The sequence below is a fragment of the Macaca thibetana genome, chromosome 4 (genome assembly GCF_024542745.1).
Source record: "Macaca thibetana thibetana isolate TM-01 chromosome 4, ASM2454274v1, whole genome shotgun sequence".
Taxonomy (NCBI): domain Eukaryota; kingdom Metazoa; phylum Chordata; class Mammalia; order Primates; family Cercopithecidae; genus Macaca; species Macaca thibetana.
Genome location: NC_065581.1, coordinates 76,508,277 through 76,531,613, shown reverse-complemented (window position 1 = coordinate 76,531,613; position 23,337 = coordinate 76,508,277). Strand labels below are relative to the sequence as shown.

The window sequence follows — 23,337 nt, the reverse complement described above, 5'->3', positions numbered from 1 at the left end:
GAATTTTTTAGCAATAAAGTATTTTTAAATTAAGGTACCTACATTGCTGTTTTTAGACGTAATGCTTATTTCCAAAGTATGCATGTAAAGCAAAAATATGAGAAATGCAAGGAGAACTTGATAAAAATACAATTAGAGAATTAAATAGATGTCTTCCATAGTTAAATGCATCTAGTATACAAATCAGTAAATTCAATTTACTAGATTTCTCCCACTGATTCAAGAAACGTTTACAAAATCCTGTATTTGGCCAAAAAGGAAACCTTGACAAATTAAAGTTGCCAAAAATAAAATAAAGAAAAATGCATGCTTTTAGGGTTATTTTCCTAATCACACTTCAATAAAATGAGGTATAAATTATAAAAGTTTTAACTTTTGGAAAGTTAATTAATAAGAAATAAAAAGTGAAATTACCAACTATTGACAAAGCAATGAAGTGGAACAGCAAAAGCTACACTCAAAATGAACTTACTGCTTTAAATGTCTCTGTTATTAAAGGTAAAAGAGAAAAAAATTAAGAAACTTAGTATTCATCACCAGAAATTGGGAAATGAATGATGAAAGAAACCAAAAAGGATTGGCTTAATATAAATAGAAGCTGAAATTAATAAAGGAGAAAACAAAAACAAGCCAAAATAAAGCAGAAAGGATAAATCAATCCGAAAGCTGTTTTTATTTTTATTTTTTTGAGACCAATAAAGTAGATAAACTCTTTGTGAACCTGATTAAAGAGAGAATGCACATGGCAAACACACACAAGAGTGCACTTGGGAAAATATGCAAGATTAAAAACGAGAAGGAAACAAAAACATAGATACAGGCATGATTCAAAGAATTATAAGAGATTACTGCTTGCAATTCCATGGCTACAAATTTGAAAACACAGAGGAAGTGAATGATTTCCTAATAAAATATAAATTACCTTAAATTGCCAATCACTGTAGAAGATGTTGGGCTGGTGACTAAGAATCTATCATGAAAAAAGGCACAAAGACCAGATGGGTTTAATTTTCAAAGAACAGATGATTCCAATGTTATTTAAACATTTCTAGGCTATTGGAAGAAAAAGGGAAGAATCCCTTCAATTCGGAAGCCAGATTAATTTTGTTTCCAAGGCCTGATAGGCTATGCTAGACCCATCTCACTTAAAAATGCACATACAAAAAAGTTAAATGTTATCAAATATTTATGCTTCTGTCTCAGCTTAGGTTCTCTAGATAGACTGTAAGGTTTATTGGGGAGTGCTCTCAGGAACAACACCTATAAGAAAGTAAGAAGTGGAGAAGTAGTGTGGGGAAAGTTAAACTGTAGTACTGCTACAACAGTGACTAGTATCTATCCTGTTCCATGGAGAGCTCTGAACCAGTGATAGGCTATTATTCTCTGAGAAGAAATTAAGCCGTGCCATCAGCAGTCCTCAACCTTGGGACAGCTGTGGTACTAAAAGTCTCCTGCTGAAGGTGGTATCTGGGCAGCACACTGCAGCATCCATCAGACTTGAGTGACAAGAGTTTCAATTTATACCTGATTACCAGCGTGGTTACTAGTGTGGTTTGCTATCAAGAAATTGAGCATTATAATAATTTTTGTGTCAAACTTTTAAAAATGTATTAAGACCACATAATAATTAGATGCTGAAAAGGTATTGAGGCATTTGTTAATTCATCAGACACTTCTGATACCTCTATAGTTTTGTATAGTGCAGTTTATATGAATATATCATACATTCTGACATGGGCATGTGCAGTCTTCTTTTCCTTTCTCTTTCTTTCTTGGCTTTCCTTCTCTCTGTCTACTGATATCAACCCCAGTACAGTAAGCAGAATAAATAACTATAATATACTGGACCTAAGTAGAAAAAGATTTAAATTGTCCCAGATTTGTTTCAGCAAGAAGCAGTCTGCATCACCAGGTCCCCTTTTACACAGGCATGTGTTAGCAAATTTTTAATTTAATTAAACACATCTTTTTCCAGAGCCATTCTCTAGCTCTCCATTGAACACGCCACCAATATTCCCTGGAGATAGTTAACTCTGACAGGATATAAATGAAAATAAATAAGTGAAAGCCAAAAAAATCATCAAAGTGTGATCATATGTTTAAACAGAAAGTGTACGTCTTGATAGGAGGACTCTAAGTGTAGAAGTAAATCAACACCTGTTTGTCAGGGAATTGAAACAGATCCATTCAGAAGTTCTTAACTAATCCACCTTTATTAATGGCAAATACTCTCCCAACAAACAATCCCCCTCCCCTACCCATAATAAGAGATTTAAAATTAAAAATCTAATTTTAAAAGTATAAAATTTTAGATTTAAAAAGTTTAAAATTTTAAAATTAATAAAGGTATAAAGACTCACACCTGTAATCCTAGCACTTTGGGAGGCCGAGGTGGCCAGATCACCTGAGGTCAGCTCGAGACCAGCCTGGTCAACATGGTGAAACCCCATCTCTACTAAAAATACAAAAACTAGCTGGGTGTGGTGGTGCACGCCTGTAATCCCAGCTACTCAGGAGGCTGAGGCAGGAGAATTGCTTGAACCTGGGAGGCAGAGGTTGAAGTGAGCCAAGATCATGCCATTGTACTCCAGCCTGGGCAACAAGAGTGAAACTCTGTCTCAAAAAAATAAATTAATTAAAAAATAAAGATATAAAATCTTAAGGATGAAAAAAATATAGATTCTAGGTCTCTTTCAGACATACCATCACACGTATCTGAAATTAATATGGACCCCTCCCTTTGCAGATCCTGTCTGGTGGCTTTATAGGTGGAGAATCTCAATCATTGGGAGGACTCAATCCTTCTAAGACTGAGAGGCACATCTGTTCTAAATAATTGTTGGAACTGTGGTTTCTCATCTGTAGGATTCACCAACTCTGGGCACTCACCCACTCTATGGGCACCTCAGAGGCGTACTCTCTGAAAGAGAGTAATGGCTGAAAGAGACTTAATGGCTGAGTAGTTTAGAGTTTGGTTCCCTGAGGCACATTTGCACATGCCCCCATCCAGGTGGGGAGCTTTGGAACCATCAGTTACAGTTAGGGAGTGGGACTGGTATCAGCTGTTTCCCATGCACTACCCAGATCCAAAATAATTTCTAGAGTTTGCTCTCCCCCACATTTAAGTTCTAGATAAGACTCCAATTTAGAATTTTATTCTTTATTTGGAGTAATGTTTATTTTCTTGTCACTGCATGGAAATTCAAATATTAATAATAGAAGTTATCTTGATACATATTCGTAAGGGAAATGGCTTCCCTTTAGTCAGGAGTAGGCCGAGCCGGACTTCCAGCACAGCATGACTTAGCATGTTTGGAGCACAGGTGCACAATCCCGCACATTATGTAACCACCTCATGTGAGGTGCATTAGGTAACTACCCACATGAGTTCATGTTTGGCTCAGAGCCACTATTGTCTGTAAAAGGTAAAACTACCCTGCTGATGTGTACATATGGCTTATTCATTCCCAGAGAGAGAATAAAGCCATGTAAAACTATCTACAATTCCTTGAGTGTTTTTCCAGCTACTTGCCATTTGCCCACCCACTCCCCTCGGATCTCAGTTAGAACATGACCATCGGCCTCATGAACAGGATCCTGAGGTGAGTGAGCCTTTGGTCCCCACTGATTCCAGGTTGGCCATGAGGCCACAGCATGGGTCGTGGTACCTGGTGGCAGCTGTGCTGTTTGGATGGGGTTTGGTGGAAACCTGGGTGGCAGAAGATGGGTCCCCCACAAGCATGGAAAAGGCGCTGAAGCTGCTGGAAGCACAGAGCACTGAGAAGGAGTGAACTTTTGTTGGTGGAGTTGGATGGGCATTTTGTGCTACAAGAAGTACACACCCAGTCCCTGAGGGATGCAGTGCAGGTAAGGGCCCTTCAGGCACAGGTGGGGCACCTGCAAACCCAGCTACAGAGCTTGGAAAAGGCATTAGAGGCTGTTGTGAATATAGGCTTGGGTCTATTTTCTCAGCTGGAGATCCCCACTCAGTCTGATACAGAGAAAGAAGAACTGTTGTGGGCTTGCCCAGTGGTCCATCAGAAGGTAGATCATGAACAGCCGTTGGGGCCCCAAGGGAAGGCTCAGGGACCCCCCCCCCCACCATAATGCAACATACTTCATATACTGCCTACACCCCAAATGAGTTATGGGAATTAGGCAGGCAGTGCCACCAGCATCCAAGGGAACCTCTGCCTGCCCGGATGCTTCATTTATGAGCCGGATGCTTCATTTATGAGACAAGAGAGCAGAAAGTATCTCCTGTTCTTCCTCTGAGATGGAAAAGCTGGCCTCTATCACAACTCACCCCTTCCTCTGTCAGTGGTTGCAGGTGAGCAGGCAGTTGGCACAAGGACAAAGTGACCACATCCTGACTGAGTGGCTATGGGCAGCCATACAGACACTGGAACAATGCTGGTGAAACACCTGAAACTGTGAGTAAATTGCCAGTCTATGCTGATTTGGTGCAAGTCATTCGGGAGATGGGTTTGCAGCAGGTTATGTGTGACCTGAATCCCTGGGGGCCAGGTGATGAATGCTTCACCTATCACATGGGAGAATCGTGTGGGGTTCTTCACCCCTGAATGCCTTTGACTCCCTAGCTACTGTCCTCAACCTGTACATAGGCACCACATACATGAAGTGACCATGCTATGGGAGCTCTCAGGGAAGCAGAAGGCCATCGGGGGGCGGGGGAGATGCCCCACCCACAGGGGGTCCGGCCATAGGAGAAAAGGGAGCGCCAAAGAGTGACCCACTCATGGACATGTATAGATTTTAATTGGCCGGGGTTGACTGAGAGAAAATTGATAAGCAACCCAATGAAGCACTCTTAACTTTGTGGAGACAGTTGTCTCTGGAGGAGCAATTCCAGAAAATGCCCAAGGGGGAGAAGGACATTGCTGCGGGACCTCGTCCTGCCCAGGCACTTCAGTTCAAAGATGACTTGCTGCAGCCAAGTGGAAATGTAGAGCCTTTTTTGTTTAATTAGGGAACTGGCCAAGGTGCCCAGCTTGGGGGGACACTAAATGACCAGAGACCACATGAGGAATTAGTGATCCACCAGTCTTCCACCAATGTCCAGTGGGTGCTGGTGGATACTGGCACAGATTGCAGCATTGTTTATGGGAACCTGGATAAGTTTCTGGGCAAACCTGCTTACATTGACAGTTATGACAGCTGGTCAGTGAAAGTGAAACCTGTATCTCTACACCTTGGCATCGTCATTTGGCTCCCTGTTTATTCACTGTGTATGTCTCTCCTGAATACATTCTGGGGGTGAGTGTTTAACAAGGTTTGGCAGCTGTCTCATCTATCATGGATTTGATAGACTGCTTGATGATGGAATTGGAACAATACCGCTGTGTGGTAGACTTGGCTAATGCATTCTTCTTCAGAGAGCCAGGAACAGTTTACCTTTATGGGAGGGCGACAGTGGACTTTCATGGTGTTGCCACAGGGCTATATGCACAGCTGCACCATATGTCATAATCTCATTGATGATATTATGTTAACCTCTGATTCTCTTGCAGAGTTAGAAGCAGCAATGCCTCTCTTGCCTGGGATTGGGATGGTGTGGCTGAGACCGCCTTACTGGCAGCCAGGTGAGCTATTCAGCAGGCACAAGCTCTACAGGGGCACCTGTTTGAGCTGGATGTGCATGTGGCCACAGATGGTTTTGGCTGAGGCTTGTGGCAATGCACAGAGCACCTGAGAATGCTAGTAGGCTTTTGGTCTCAACTATGGAAAGGAGCTGAGCTCCGGTATTCCTTGATACAGAAACAGCTAGCAGCTGTATATGCTGCCCTTCAAGCTCATGAGAGCATGACAGGACAGGCTGCAGTCATCATATGGACAGCTTACCTGATAACAGGATGGATGCGTCTATGGGTAATAACCACCTGCACTGGGATAGCACAGACATCCACTTTGGCAAGGGGGGGGTGCCTCCTTGCAGCAGTGGAGTAAGCTGAGTATAAGTCCCATAGCAGCAGAGTTGCAATAGGTCTTGGGACATGTAGTCCTAATGCAAGATAAGGCCATGGGGCCTGAGGAACCCCTAGATCCTGAGTCTTCACCATTTAAGAAAGGGCATCCCATTATTCCTGATGGGGCATGGTACACAGTAGCTGAGGTGCTACTGCTGCCTGGACCACTGTTGCAGTCCAACCTAGTACTGACACCATATGGTTTTAAACTGGGTGTGGACAAAGCAGCCAGTGGGCTGAACTCAGAGCAGTGTTGATGGTGATCACCAAGGAGGTGACAGACCCATTTGGGGCCAAGCCATATGGCAAGATCTTTGGGAAATAGGTCATCAGAAAGAGGTAACTATCATGTGTCAGGCCACATGCCTTTGGCCACCCCTAGTAATGATGAGGCAGATGCCTTGGCCAAGGTCAGATGGTCAGAGTCAGCACCAACATGAGATGTGACCTTGTGGCTACACTGGAAACTGGGACATGCAGGGGATAAACTGATACAACAATTCAATAAGTGTTGGGATCCACCCTGCCCAAGCAAGACATTTGTGAGGCTTGTCAAAATACCTGGCACGTGTTCAGGCATACCCTAAAAAGAGGCAGCTACCTGGTGTTATACAACAAGTAACAATAGGGTGAATGCCCTTGACCAGGTGGCAAGTAGACTGCATCGGGCCACTGCTGAAGTCACGAGGGTATACACATGCACTAACGACTGTGGACATGGCCACAGGCCTGTTGTTCACCTACCCTTGCAGGGTGGCCAACCAACAGAACACCATCCAGGCCCTGCAACACTTATGTTCCCTGTATGGTTGTCCTCTGGCCACTGAGAGTGATAGGGGAACACGTTTCACTGGACAACAGGTACAATGACGGGCACAGCAAACGGACATAAAGTGGGGATTCCATGTGCCATACAACCCACAAACTGCGGTATGATTGAGTGATATGACGGCATCTTGAAGAATGGATTACGCTTGCGTGTCACACCCCTGTCTTAGTGGAGCTGGAATTCCAGGCTGGACCTGGTGCCCCAAATCTTAAATCAATGGCCACAGAAAGGTGGCTCGGCCCCAGTGGAGACACTGGGCCACCACCCCCATTCAACTGGAGATACATACTAAGGATGACCTCCTCCAACCAGATATGGGGACAAATGGTAACCTGTTGTTGCCTGCCCCAACACCCCTGAAGACGGGAACAGAAAACCTGGCTGTGGCCATGGACCCTCCAAGCTCTCCACTGCCAGTGGTTGGCCATCGTATCTCCCTGCGGGGAGGGCCTAGAGTATGACTTGCATGTCACTTTTCTAGTGTTCAATACATGGCTTCCATGGTTGACTGTTTGTAGGGGAACAGCCAGTGAAGGAACCCTCCTCTGAGGGAGAGATGTACTCTCTGATGGGCCTATTATGAGCTATGCTGTGACTCTGGCATGGATACAGGACTCAAAGGAACCATGGAGATCTGAGAAGGTGTGGTACCATCGCCCAGGGCAAAAGCCCTTGGTGGCTGCGTTGTTATCCAGGGATGGAAAGTTAGCCCATATTTTGCCTGAGGGATATGATTTACCTCTGTTAGTACCTGTGCCTGCTCTGTCATTTCAACCGTAGGTTAACATGCTCCAATTGCATTGTGGACTGAGTCTACACCTATGCTGAGGTGACCAACGTTTCCAACTGTTGGATCTGCACTGCCTTTCCAGCAGCAGCTGTGGACAGCTTGCCCTGGCACATATATCCCATATCTGCAGAGAACTGGACATGGCTGGATGCTTGGGATCCCATGGCTGATGCCTGGAACACAATGTGGCAAGCTTCGGACAAAGGATACTGCAAGACCCATGACTGGACCATAGCATTCATGATGAGTGGGGCTGGCTAGTGGGGGAACATGTAGTACCCCAAGCCAGGCACCGCAGTGCACAGAGCAACACTGGGGTAACAGGATGGGTACTTGTCATGGCCTGTGCAAACATAACACATGTCACCACACCAAAGGTATGGTGGAAAAAGTGGCACCACCAAGGTCGGACCCCAATGGACTTTGTGCCCCCTGGGAGCTTATGGGTCTATGGGGACACAGGGTAGCCTTTCCTATCAGCAAACTAGATTGGACATTGTACCTGGGGGTGGCCTTAGGTACCTGCCACTGTTCTCCCCACATTGCGCAGATGCCTGTATAACTGGGAGGCACTGTTCTCTCAGTTTTTGCAAGTGTGACGAGCACCCTGGTGTTTCTACCCTTTGGCAATGACTATCCCTGGAGCGGGTGTCATAACTGTAGAAGCACAATTTACTACTCTTGCAGAGCACACCACTCAGGCTCTGAATTACACCCGAGTGTCCCTCCTCCTGTTAATGAATGAGGTTGATCAGATCTAAAAGGTGGTGTTGCAAAACCAAATGGCCTTAGACATAACTGCTGCCCAAGGAGCCACCTGTGCCCTTTCAGGAACACAATGTTGTACCTTGATCCCTGACAATCAGCAGAACGTAACAGCAGCCCTGCAAAGGGGTCTTACAGGAGATTAAGGTGACTGAGAGCTTTATTGTCAACCCCCTGAAGAGATGGTGGGCATCCCTAGGTTCCGGCCTACCTTGGACCCTAACAGTCAAAAGTAGCACAGCTGAGATGCTAGTAGTGAGTGGTTGCTCTCTGTGTTGTTGTTGTGGCTTATGGATTCAGGGCTCCCCTGTATAGGCATGTGTCCCTGCCTGGAAGATGCCCTCAGCCTAGGAGGTGTAGTGTAAGGGAAATGGCTGTGCTTTAGTCAGGAGTAGGCTGAGGCAGCCTTCTGGTGCAGCATGACTCAGTGGGTTTGGAGTGCAAGCACACAACCGTGCTCATTATGTAACCACACTACACAAGGCACATTAGGTAACCACTCACATGAGCTCATGCTTGGCTCAGAGCCACTATTGTCTGTAAAAGGTATACATTATTGTCTGTAAAAGGTATACCCTGCTGATGCTGTACATATGGCTCGCTTGTGCCCAGAGACAGAGTAAAGCCATGGTGAAACTGTCTACAATTCTTGGAGTGTTTTTTCAGCTACCCACCATTTGCGCACCGACTCCCCTCAGATCTCAGTTGGAACCTGAGTGTTGAATCAGAACAAGGGTCCAGCTGAATTTCAAGTTTAATGACTACAGGCTAAGTCATCCTGATACACTGTTCTCAAAACAGACATAAGATGCTCAATGTGATCTGAGTAGTTCAGGCCTGACAACTAAGATTCCTTTTCCTCTGGATGGCAACTGAATGGGCACCACTCAGAGTTTCTTCTGTAATTTTCCTTTTTCAGTGCTTTCAATTCTGACTAATCCTCCTTTAACTAATCCATATATCAAGCTAAATTAATGTCTGGGCTGAATGTGGTGGCTCACGCTTGTAATCCCAGCACTTTGGAAGGCCAAGGCAGGTGGATTGTTTGAGGCCAGGAGTTTGAGACCAGCCTGGCCAACATGGTGAAACCCCATCTCTACTAAAACTGCAAAAATTAGCCAGGCGTGGTGGCACATGCCTGTAGTCCTACCTACTCGGGATGCTGAGGCACGAGAATCACTTGAACCTGGGAGGTGCAGGTTGCGGTGAGCTGAGATCGTGCCACTGTACTCCAGCCTGGGTGACAGAGCAAGACTCTGTCTCAAAAAAAATTAGTTATTTAATTGATTGATTAATGTCTGTTGGGAAAATTTTAGTAAAATGCTGCTGACCCAATCCTTATCTTAGTATTGATATTATGTGGAATAGAACAAAACAGACCTAAAACTGTGTCTGAAATATGCTATTTCTGAAAGAAAGTTTTCTTTAAAGCGATCTTAGGAATCAAAGAGAAAAGCAGATCTTGACCTTTTGTTTTGTTGTTTGCTTATTTTTAGAAGAAAAAAGGAAAAGAAAAAAACATCTTGCGAAGTAGACAAGAACCACTTTATTTCAAGCAGTCGGGGGAGTCATCTGGTTAGACACAGACGACCAGGCAGGATGAGCTCTTTGGACTCTTCTAACTCTATGTTATATGGCTCATGTGCCAAAAGATACCTCTTCACGTGACATTCTTCCACTGATAGCGAGAACTTTTCTCAAGAAATGTAAGTAATTCTGAAGTACAACAGATCTTCAATTCTTTATAAGAAACAGATTTTTAGATAGAGATAATTAATTTCATATTTTCCATCCATTTGTTGCTATTTTCCCCGAGCCTTTATTTGTTTTCATTTTAATTCTCCACAAATTCTTTGGTGGAAAACTGCAATTACATTTAACTACAGAGAGGTAGTTAGATGATGTATGTATAAATTTTATGTTTTAATGATTCTTTTATCCTTTTATGAAATCAGTTATGTATCTCTATTCAACTGGTCTAATAACCGAGGTCAGTTCAGTTAGGCTGTAATGTTAAAACAACCAAAACCACATTATATTGAATACTTCTCATTAACAACATGATTGCCTTTTGTCTGTATTTTATTCCTTTTAACACAAAACACACAATACACAAATAATATCTAACATTCCCAATTAGAAGAATAATTTTGAGTGGCATTGAATTAAGAAAGAACAATCTAGGTGGAGATTTAGCAGTAGCAACCTGCAAACTTCCCTCATGCAATTTGGCACTAATGAGGATGTATACTTACTATGTGTTCTGATCTCCAAGAGCAATCCCATCCTAGGAGTGATTCTGTGGCTTTACCTCCACAGCCATAATGAACTAGGGAGTGAGATAATTTTATGAGTCCTGATTACTCAAAACTCATCAGTGGTTGGGTTTTATTTCTCTGTTCAAATTGACCACTTTTCTTTCTACTTGTGCAGATGCTTTGCCCTGTTCTTTTCATTCAACACCCATTCCTTTCACCCACACTACAAATATAGCAGATTTCTTCTCTTTGGCAGTGGCAGAATTTTTTTATCAGAGAAACTTATGAACAGCAGTCTGCTTGGAACTGGGAATGGTGAGGACCAAACACTCTGTTTTAGTTGTATGTTAATTGAAGGTAGGTTTATTGGGGTGATTGAGCTTATGTTGGAGGATGCTGAAGTAAGATTCCTGAAATCAAGCTAGAAATAAATATTCCTGAAGAGGAATCATATCATACTTTGAGGTGACACTACTGGGGTAGACTGTAACTAAAGCTGGGGTTATAGACAAAGGAAAAGAGCATGGAGTATGGTTGATGGGAAGCACAGGATTCTAGTAAATATCTCTGAGTAAGGCGCACCCTTTGCGAGATATTGTTGCCCATCAATACTACAACTGGGTACTAGACAAGGGAGATATCACAAATAAGGAATTCTAAGCTTCAGTACTGAGAAACATATCTACTTGAGTTTCTTTCTAACATTATCCTAAGGATCTGCCACGAAACTGATGTGCTACATGGTCCTCTACCCATTTCTAGTAATGACATGCAAATCTTTATATGGTTTCCAAGGTGCTTCCAAAATCATGCTGCATAATTGACACTAAAATAGAAGCTTCCAGTGTTAGAGGGAAATGAAGAGAAGAGGTGCCCTTTCTATATCCCTTTTTCACATGGTTTCCTTCAGTATGATAGCTTCACCATTAAGATGCTGAAAATGTGCTGCTTTCCTTTCACTTTGCTTGAATATTTCTCTCGCAATGTGTTCAGATCTGTGGCCTAGAAGATATGTCATGGGTCCAGCCTGCCTTTCTTTACCTTTTAAGAGGCAATATGATATAAGAGAAATATGTCCTTGGACTGAAAATCAGCAGTACTAATTACCAGTCCTACTTCTACTATTTTTTAAATGTGTAACTTCAAACAAGGCACTTTTACCACTTTAAGCTCCATTTATAAAATGGGAGAGTTAACTAATTCTCTGGTTTGCCAAGTTTTTTTTTTTTTTTTTTCTTTTTTTCCTTTTTGGATTAGAATCCTTATTTGCAAGTGGAATTTTATTTTTAAAAACCCTAACGTATAAAACAGAGCAAAGTGGAATTCCTTAATTTGAAGAGGGTGGGTGGCATGTGGAGCCTTGTTCGTTTGATCCCATGCTCTCTTCTCCCCTTCCACTGTGTTAGCCTCTGAATCTCTTGTGTGGTACCCAGGAGATGCAAACCCATTTTTAAAAGCACAACTCTAGATGAGCCTTTTGAGTCCAAATTCTGTGATTCAACAATAAGTTACCTCACTCTTCTCTGCTTGGATGCAGAGCATCTGGCTCAATTTCAGTTAGTGTGTGTAATGTCAGAGAAAGGGAAAGTCAGGAAGTACAAACTTTGCAAAAAAGAAAAACACAGCCAGCAGAAAATAGACTTCAAATCTATGTAGGGATGTTTGTTAAATTGGTTTGAATTCCACTGTTACATCTGCTGGCATCACTTACTGGATTTGGATCTATAAACCTAGCTTTGTGGAGTCGAAGCTCTCTCTCAATGTGACAACCTCTCCCTACAGACTCAGACTTGTTCCAGTTCCCTAGCCCTCCTCAATGGAGGAGGAACCCACACTGATAAACCTGCCTTGCCCCTACCTGCCATTTCATCTTGCAGCCTCGGGAACTGTCACCCAGAATCCAGTGACATAACCAATGCCCATGTGTCGCCACAGGTCTTCTCTATGGCCAGCCAAATAAAGGGTCAAAAGCAGTATGAGGTGGGCGGATCATTTGAGGTCAGGAGTTTGAAACCAGCCTGGCCAACATGACGAAACCCCATCTCTTCTAAAAATACAAAAAAATTAGCCGGGCATGGTGGGGGTGCCTATAATTCTAGCTACTTGGGAGGCTGAGGCAGGAGAATTGCTTGAACCTGAGAGGTAGAGGTTGCAGTGAGCCAAGATCGCACCACTGAATGCCCGCCTGGGCGACACAGTGAGACTCTGTCTCAGAAAAGAAAAAAAAAAAAAGGTGATGCAAAAAAATCTTGAGCACTAATTATATACCAGTAATTATGCTAAGAGCTTTATTACTATGCATATTGTAAGAACAATCCCGTAAAGTGGTTTTATTATCCCCCTTCTCACTAATGAAGAAACTGAGACTTGGAGTTTTTTTATTAGAAACAAAGACAATATCTAGCACACCAACAATGAGCCCCAAGCACCTTTGCTGTCTTCTTTGCGGCCCCTGCATTGTTATTTAGGATTGGGACACCAACCTGCTCAGCTGAGACCCAGAAATTCCAACAGACCCTTGTAGCTCTGGTTGACTGCTCTAGTGCAGCTGACGATTGATTATGGGGAGTCCATTAACCAACATAGACCACTTACTCATAAAATAATCTAATGTTTAAAATGCCACTACATGTTTAGAAAATATTTTAGATCACTGACTACAGTGGAAGGTAATTTACATTATGGAAGCAATCATTTAATCATTGCAATTTGCCAAGGTATTACCTATTCAACTAATTATCTTTTAATTATGTAGTTTCAAAAATTAAATACTATATTATTTTAGCCAATGCCAAAATCTTATTTCATAATTTCCCAATGAAAAGTATAATTTACTATACAGTACAATGTAATTTCCCACAGAAATTAAGTTTCATTTTATTCTTAATTACAGGATAAATATTCCTATAATTGCCATAACTGTACATAACCAATGAGGAATCTTGGCCTTTTAGAAAAATGCAATTGTAGAATTCTAGAAGGTAAAACAAAAGCAGTCAATTAGGTTTTTCCAGACATGTTAAGCAAGCACTGACTTTCCATACAAAAACCACTGATCAGCAACCTAACAGTAGTTCTCAACTGGCTGCACCTTAGAATACTCTGGGGAGCTTTAAACAAACAACCTGATGCTTAGGGGTCACCCTTAGGAATTCTCATTTAATTGTTCTGAATGTGTGTGTCGGGGAGCGGGGAGCAGTGAGGGTGGGGGGTAGGTTTTTTTTTTTTTTTTTTTTTGAGGTGGAGTCTCGCTCTATCGCCCAGGCTGGAGTGCAGTAGTGCGATCTCGGCTCACTGCAAGCTCCGCCTCCCAAATTCACACCATTCTCCTGCCTCAGCCTCCCTAGTAGCTGGGACTACAGGTGCCCGCCACCACGCCCAGCTAATTTTTTGTATTTTTAGTAGAGATGGGGTTTCACCATGTTAGCCAGGATGGTCTGGATCTCCTGACCTCGTGATCCGCCCGCCTTGGCCTCCCAAAGTGCTGGGATTACAGGAGTGAGCCACTGCGCCCTGTCGGTGGAGGGGTAGGTTTTTAATAAATCTCTGCAAATGATCCTCCTGTGTGGCCAAGGTTGAGAACCGTCGAAAAAGTAATTTTAGCCTGTGCTGCCTTTCGTTTAGTTTTATTTGTTTTGAATGAAGTTGCCAGTAGACAGTCAAGAAGTATATGTAGGGAGCAGTAAAGCGGGAGTTTAAGGATGGAAGTAAGAAGATCCAGAAAACTATCCTGACTATAGGTTTATAAACTAGAGAGTCAGGAGTTTGCAGTGTAGAAAGTTGAGAGGTGGCGGAGCAAGATGGCCGAATAGGAACAGCTCCAGTCTCCAACTCCCAGTGCGAACGACACAGAAGACCGGTGATTTCTGCATTTTCAACTGAGCCTCTGCTGCTGATACCCAGGCAAACAGGGTCTGGAGTGGACCTCAAGCAATCTCCAACAGACCTACAGCTGAGGGTCCTGACTGTTAGAAGGAAAACTATCAAACAGGAAGGACACCTACACCATCAGTATGTCATCGTCATCAGTATGTCACCATCATCAAAGACCAGAGGCAGATAAAACCACAAAGATGGGGAAAAAGCAGTGCAGAAAAGCTGGAAATTCAAAAAATAAGAGCGCATCTCCCCCTGCAAAGGAGCGCAGCTCATCGCCAGCAACAGATCAAAGCTGGACGGAGAATGACTTTGACGAGATGAGAGAAGGCTTCAGTCCATCAAACTTCTCAGAGCTAAAGGAGGAATTACGTACCCAGCGCAAAGAAACTAAAAATCTTGAAAAAAGAGTGGAAGAATTGATAACCAGAATACTTAATGCAGAGAAGGCCATAAACGAATGGACAGAGATGAAAACCATGACACGAGAAATACGTGACAAATGCACAAGCTTCAGTAACCGACTTGATCAACTGGAAGAAAGAGTATCAGCGATTGAGGATCAAATGAATGAAATGAAGCGAGAAGAGAAACCAAAAGAAAAAAGAAGAAAAAGAAATGAACAAAGCCTGCAAGAAGTATGGGATTATGTAAAAAGACCAAATCTACGTCTGATTGGGGTGCCTGAAAGTGAGGGGGAAAATGGAACCAAGTTGGAAAACACTCTTCAGGATATCATCCAGGAGAACTTCCCCAACCTAGTAGGGCAGGCCAACATTCAAATCCAGGAAATACAGAGAACGCCACAAAGATACTCCTCGAGAAGAACAACTCCAAGAAACATAATTGCCAGATTCACCAAAGTTGAAATGAAGGAAAAAATCTTTAGGGCAGCCAGAGAGAAAGGTCGGGTTACCCACAAAGGGAAGCCCATCAGACTAACAGCAGATCTCTCGGCAGAAACTCTACAAGCCAGAAGAGAGTGGGGGTCGATATTCAACATTCTTAAAGAAAAGAATTTTAAACCCAGAATTTCATATCCAGCCAAACTAAGTTTCATAAGTGAAAGAGAAATAAAATCCTTTACAGATAAGCAAATGCTTAGAGATTTTGTCACCACCAGGCCTGCCTTACAAGAGACCCTGAAGGAAGCACTAAACATGGAAAGGAACAACCGGTACCAGCCATTGTAAAAACATGCCAAAATGTAAAGACCATCGAGGCTAGGAAGAAACTGCATCAACTAACGAGCAAAATAACCAGTTAATATCATAATGGCAGGATCAAGTTCACACATAACAATCTTAACCTTAAATGTAAATGGACTAAATGCTCCAATTAAAAGACACAGACTTGCAAACTGGATAAAGAGTCAAGACCCATCAGTCTGCTGTATTCAGGAGACCCATCTCACATGCAGAGACATACATAGGCTCAAAATAAAGGGATGGAGGAAGATCTACCAAGCAAATGGAAAACAAAAAAAAGCAGGGGTTGCAATACTAGTCTCTGATAAAACGGACTTTAAACCATCAAAGATCAAAAGAGACAAAGAAGGCCATTAATTAATGGTAAAGGGATCAATTCAACAGGAAGAGCTAACTATCCTAAATATATATGCACCCAATACAGGAGCACCCAGATTCATCAAGCAAGTCCTTAGAGACTTACAAAGAGACTTAGACTCCCATACAATAATAATGGGAGACTTCAACACTCCACTGTCAACATTAGACAGATCAACGAGACAGAAAGGTAACAAGGATATCCAGGAATTGAACTCAGCTCTGCAGCAAGCAGACCTAATAGACATCTATAGAACTCTCCACCCCAAATCAACAGAATATACATTCTTCTCAGCACCACATCGCACTTATTCCAAAATGGACCACATAATTGGAAGTAAAGCACTCCTCAGCAAATGTACAAGAACAGAAATTATAACAAACTGTCTCTCAGACCACAGTGCAATCAAACTAGAACTCAGGACTAAGAAACTCAATCAAAACCACTCAACTACATGGAAACTGAGCAGCCTGCTCCTGAATGACTACTGGGTACATAACGAAATGAAGGCAGAAATAAAGATGTTCTTTGAAACCAATGAGAACAAAGATACAACATACCAGAATCTCTGGGACACATTTAAAGCAGTGTGTAGAGGGAAATTTATAGCACTAAATGCCCACAAGAGAAAGCTGGAAAGATCTAAAATTGACACTTTAACATCACAATTAAAAGAACTAGAGAAGCAAGAGCAAACACATTCAAAAGCTAGCAGAAGGCAAGAAATAACTAAGATCAGAGCAGAACTGAAGGAGATAGAGACACAAAAAACCCTCCAAAAAATCAATGAATCCAGGAGCTGTTTTTTTGAAAAGATCAACAAAATTGACAGACCGCTAGCAAGACTAATAAAGAAGAAAAGAGAAAAGAATCAAATAGATGCAATAAAAAATGATAAAGGGGATATCACCACCAACCCCATAGAAATACAAACTACCATCAGAGAATACTATAAACACCTCTATGCAAATAAACTAGAAAATCTAGAAGAAATGGATAATTTTCTGGACACTTACACTCTTCCAAGACTAAACCAGGAAGACGTTGATTCCCTGAATAGACCAATAGCAGGCTCTGAAATTGAGGCAATAATTAATAGTCTACCAACCAAAAAAAGTCCAGGACCAGATGGATTCACAGCTGAATTCTACCAGAGGTACAAGGAGGAGCTGGTACCATTCCTTCTGAAACTATTCCAATCAATAGAAAAAGAGGGAATCCTCCCTAACTCACTTTATGAGGCCAACATCATCCTGATACCAAAGCCTGGCAGAGACACAACAAAAAAAGAGAATTTTAGACCAATATCCCTGATGAACATCGATGTAAAAATCCTCAATAAAATACTGGCAAACCAGATTCAGCAGCACATCAAAAAGCTTATCCACCATGATCAAGTGGGCTTCATCCCTGGGATGCAAGGCTGGTTCAACATTCACAAATCAATAAACGTAATACAGCATATAAACAGAACCAAAGACAAGAACCACATGATTATCTCAATAGATGCAGAAAAGGCTTTTGACAAAATTCAACAGCCCTTCATGCTAAAAACGCTCAATAAATTCGGTATTGATGGAATGTACCTCAAAATAATAAGAGCTATTTATGACAAACCCACAGCCAATATCATACTGAATGGGCAAAAACTGGAAAAATTCCCTTTGAAAACTGGCACAAGACAGGGATGCCCTCTCTCACCACTCCTATTCAACATAGTGTTGGAAGTTCTGGCTAGGGCAATCAGGCAAGTGAAAGAAATCAAGGGTATTCAGTTAGGAAAGGAAGAAGTCAAATTGTCCCTGTTTGCAGATGACATGATTGTATATTTAGAAAACCCCATTGTCTCAGCCCAAAATCTCCTTAAGCTGATAAGCAACTTCAGCAAAGTCTCAGGATACAAAATTAATGTGCAAAAATCACAAGCATTCTTATACACCAGTAACAGACAAACAGAGCGCCAAATCATGAATGAACTTCCATTCACAATTGCTTCAAAGAGAATGGAATACCTAGGAGTCCAACTTACAAGGGATGTAAAGGACCTCTTCAAGGAGAACTACAAACCACTGCTCAGTGAAATAAAAGAGGACACAAACAAATGGAAGAACATACCATGCTCATGGATAGGAAGAATCAATATCGTGAAAATGGCCATACTGCCCAAGGTTATTTATAGATTCAATGCCATCCCCATCAAGCTACCAATGAGTTTCTTCACAGAATTGGAAAAAACTGCTTTAAAGTTCATATGGAACCAAAAAAGAGCCCGCATCTCCAAGACAATCCTAAGTCAAAAGAACAAAGCTGGAGGCATCACGCTACCTGACTTCAAACTATACTACAAGGCTACAGTAACCAAAACAGCATGGTACTGGTACCAAAACAGAGATATAGACCAATGGAACAGAACAGAGTCCTCAGAAATAATATCACACATCCACAGCCATCTGATCTTTGACAAACCTGAGAGAAACAAGAAATGGGGAAAGGATTCCCTATTTAATAAATGGTGCTGGGAAAACTGGCTAGCCATAAGTAGAAAGCTGAAACTGGATCCCTTCCTTACTCCTTATACGAAAATTAATTCAAGATGGATTAGAGACTTAAATGTTAGACCTAATACCATAAAAACCCTAGAAGAAAACCTAGGTAGTACCATTCAGGACATAGGCATGGGCAAGGACTTCATGTCTAAAACACCAAAAGCAACAGCAGCAAAAGCCAAAATTGACAAATGGGATCTCATTAAACTAAAGAGCTTCTGCACAGCAAAAGAAACTACCATCAGAGTGAATAGGCAACCTACAGAATGGGAGAAAATTTTTGCAATCTACTCATCTGACAAAGGGCTAATATCCAGAACCTACAAAGAACTCAAACAAATTTACAAGAAAAAAACAAACAACCCCATCAAAAAGTGGGCAAAGGATATGAACAGACATTTCTCAAAAGAAGACATTCATACAGCCAACAGACACATGAAAAAATCCTCATCATCGCTGGCCATCAGAGAAATGCAAATCAAAACCACAATGAGATACCATCTCACAACAGTTAGAATGGCAATCATTAAAAAGTCAGGAAACAACAGGTGCTAGAGAGGATGTGGAGAAATAGGAACACTTTTACACTGTTGGTGGGATTGTAAACTAGTTCAACCATTATGGAAAACAGTATGGCGATTCCTCAAGGATCTAGAACTAGATGTACCATACGACCCAGCCATCCCATTACTGGGTATATACCCAAAGGATTATAAATCATGCTGCTATAAAGACACATGCACACGTATGTTTATTGCAGCACTATTCACAATAGCAAAGACTTGGAATCAACCCATATGTCCATCAGTGGCAGACTGGATTAAGAAAATGTGGCACATATACACCATGGAATACTATGCAGCCATCAAAAAGGATGAGTTTGTGTCCTTTGTAGGGACATGGATGCAGCTGGAAACCATCATTCTTAGCAAACTATCACAAGAACAGAAAACCAAACACCGCATGTTCTCACTCATAGGTGGGAACTGAACAATGAGATCACTTGGACTTGGGAAGGGGAACATCACACACCGGGGCCTATCATGGGGAGGGGGAGGTGGGAGGGATTGCACTGGGAGTTATACCTGATGTAAATGACGAGTTGATGGGTGCTGACGAGTTGATGGGTGCAGCACACCAACATGGCACAAGTATACATATGTAACAAACCTGCACGTTATACACATGTACCCTAGAACTTAAAGTATAATAAAAAAAAGAAAAAAAGAAAGAAAGAAAGTTGAGAGGTAATTGCTGGCCAAGATTCTAGGTAATCACACTCAGTTGCCAAAACATTCCAGTATCATTTGTCAGGGACTTGCGAAAAGTCAGGAACTTGAGTAGACATTTACCTGCTACGGGACCATGCACCTTGGATCTGAAAGCAAAAGTAACCTGAGTTACTTGCTCCTTATAAAAGTCTGGGCCACCCTTACTTTGAATTTAAAGTAAGAATTTAACAATTCATACTTTTAAGAATTTAATAAATGAAGCTTTCTTTGAATTTTTTCAGTTCTCATAGAGAAAAAGAAAATTATTTGAATAAAGTGAATGCCTTTGTGGCTTTCTTTGCTGGGACAAGGCCCACAACCTATGCCTCTCCTCTTGACCCCTACTTTGCATTAAAATAATATATTTAAAGATTTAATACATGAGGGCTTCCTTGATTTCACCTCAGTTCTCACAGAGATCAAAAATATTATTTGAATTAAAAAATTCTGGACAAAGTAAATAGTGTTAGTAAATACAATAGCCATAGTTTAGAAGCTTGTGGGCTAGAGTGAAGGTAGTGAGTTATCTCAATTGATTGTTCACAGTTACAGATTGAACTCCTTTTTCTACTCTTTCCCCTACAGAACTTGACTAGTCCAAACAAGAAAAAAAAAAAGAAAATTGTGATTCCACTCAATTCATTTCAGCATACAAATATATACTTGACACACCTGGTCCTGGGGTAAGACACTTCCAGGATCACAAAGGTGAATGATAGCTATTTTCTGCTCCATGGGACTCATAATCTTATGATTTCTTGTACTTTCAGAAATTGCCAAATTGGGGTGACATCACGAAGTAACAAAAATGGAACCTCAGTGGCAAAAATGGGAGAAAGGATCGAGGAGCCTTGACTACAGGTGGGTTCAGTCCCGAGTGAGAGAGTGAGCATGTTTGGAAGGCTGTCTTTAGTCACCAAAGATGTTTCTATGATGAAAGCTCAAAGATCATGGTATTCCATACACTAAACAGTTAACTGAGGACTGAACTCTGACCTTTTCTTTTTCTTGCTCGAATTCCTTTCTAAGGCGCCTGGGGAGTCACACCTTACAAACCATAAATCTTGTTAAACAGGTTTTTTTGACTCATTATATTGTGGCTTACTTTCCAACCTGATTGTGTATAGCATCATATGACAGATAACAGACCTCTTTATCTTAATTTAAGTATTCCTTTCTACTGACTCCAAGTTTTTAGACAAAGCTTAAGTCTTTCAAACAATTGCCAAATAAAGAATCCCTAAACCCACCTATGACTTGTAAGCCCCTACTTCAAGATGTTCTGCCTTTTTGGGCCAAACCAGTATATACTTCCCATGTATTGATTTATGATTTTACCTGGAATTCCTATCTCCCTGAAATGTATGAAACTAAACTGTAACCTGATCACATCAGGCAGACTTTCTCAGAACTTCTTGAGACTGTTTCTCCCAGGCCACGATCATTCATCTTGACTCAGACTAAACTTCTTTAAGTATTTTGGCAGAATTTGGTTTTTCCATCATGATAACCAACTTGACAGCCTCAAAGGCAGCCATGTGTAAAACCTGAGCCCAGACTCAAAAGGGGGCATCATGAGTTTGTTCTTTTTTAAAAACCAACCTTATTGAGGCTATTGATCTAAATAAGAAAACTGAGGCAAAATTAATATAGAGGATATATTTGGACTGGCTGCAGTCCTCAACCTTGCGACTGGGTTGCGCACTGGGATGTGCTCCGGAAAACAAAGGAGAGGCTTGAGTTTTTAAAGTAAAAAGGGCAAATCAGGAGGGGGGTGATTATAAAAGTTGTTTTTCAGGAATTCTCAAAGGTTTACAGAAGTGACATTGATTAGTGATTGGCTATACACAGTTGAACTGTAGAGTATGAGTTATAGCCTGTAATCCCAGCACTTTGGGAGGCAGAGGCGGGCGGATCACGAGGTCAGGAGATTGAGACCATCCTGGCTAACACGGTGAAACCCCGTCTCTACTAAAAATAGTAGATTAATACTCTTATGAAATCATCACCACACTCAAGATAACAAATACAGCCAACACCCCCAAAAGTTTCCTCTTGCATCTGAATGTGTTCAGAACACACCCCTCCAAAATATGCTACTTGAACATATTGACTAGTTTAGCTGAATGCCCTTGAGAAACAACAGATGAAGGAAGGGCTTTCTGACCATCCCTTTTCTACCTAAAAGTAGGTTACAAAATTTCACGTGAAAAAGGTACCCTCCCTGTACCAGGAAAAGAACATTCTTATCACCAGAGATTGGGAGAGTTGAAATGGACCTATACAAACAAACCTACAAAATAACCCTTATCTTCCATTAGTTTCCTCCATATATGTCCTAGTCGCTGTTCTACAATTCACTGTTCCTAGTCCAAACCCCTCTGTCTTGTCACATACCTACAATTTATTGTTCTTTTTGTAAAAAGGTACATAAACTTTTGAGTCTAATGGCTTCTTTGGGTCCTCATTTTCCTGCTGAAGATTCTACATACATGTAAAAATATTAAATAAAATTTGTATGCTTTTTCTCTTCTCAATTTGTCTTATTTCAGTTTAATTCTTAGGCCCTGCCACAAAATATAAGAGTAGAAGGAAGTTGCCTTACAGGTCTTTGTCATCCCCCTCTTCATTCTGAAGCAACTCCTTATCTGCTTTCTGTCACTATAGATTAGTTTGCATTTTTAAAGAATTTTTTGTAAATGGAATCATGCAGTATGTACTATTCTTCAACTGGGGTTTTTCAATTAGTATAATTATTTTGATATTTGCCAGTGTTGATGGTGTTGATGTGTGGGTCCCTTTTATTGCTGAGTAGTAGTTCATTGTATGCATAGACTGAAATTTGTTTATCCATTCCCCAATTGATGGATATTTTGAATATTTCAAATTAAGTTGCTATGAACATTCATGTACACATCTTTTATAAACATATGCTTTCTTTTACCTTGGGTAATAAGGGGAAAATGACTGTGAACCTGTGGTAGGTATAGGTTTAACATTTTAAGATGCTATCTAACTATTTTCCAAAATGGTTGTACCGTTTTACATTCCCATTTATGAGACTTCCAGTTTCTCTACATCCTCATGACCACTCAATATGGTCAGTCTCTTTAATTTTAGCCATATTAATAGGTATGTAATGGTATCTCATTGTAGTTTAAACAAGCGTTTTCCTAATGACTCATGATGTTGAGCATCTTTCATGTGCTTATTAGCCATTCCGTTATTTACTTTGATAAAGTGTCTATTCAGATCTTTCACCTTTTAAAAACTTTGGTGGTTGTTTTACTGTTGAGTGTTGAGAGTGTCTCATGTATATTCTGGATACAAGTCCTCTATCAGGTATATAATTTACAGATATTTTCTCTCAGCCTATGGATTATCTTTTTATTTTCTTAATGTTATTGTTCAAAATTTCTTACTTCCAAGGTTTTTCACTGAAAAATGGG

General features: G+C 41.4%; 1 protein-coding gene and 1 pseudogene across 21 annotated transcripts in view; one reads left to right on the top strand and one right to left on the bottom strand.

Moving 5' to 3' along the window:
- The window catches only part of HMGN3 (high mobility group nucleosomal binding domain 3), a 1,231,743-nt gene that overhangs the window by 1,120,451 nt on the left and 87,955 nt on the right, over positions 1-23,337 (top strand). The window contains exon 1 of one of the 21 annotated variants that reach the window (XM_050789658.1): positions 21,660-21,663. The exons of the other annotated variants lie outside the window; for them this stretch is intronic. The gene's annotated coding sequence lies outside the window, so the exon portion shown is untranslated. Of the gene's footprint in view, positions 1-21,659; positions 21,664-23,337 lie in introns of those variants that run through there. 21 annotated transcript variants of the gene reach the window in all.
- The window catches only part of LOC126953903 (ADP/ATP translocase 2-like), a 141,596-nt pseudogene that overhangs the window by 61,331 nt on the left and 56,928 nt on the right, over positions 1-23,337 (bottom strand).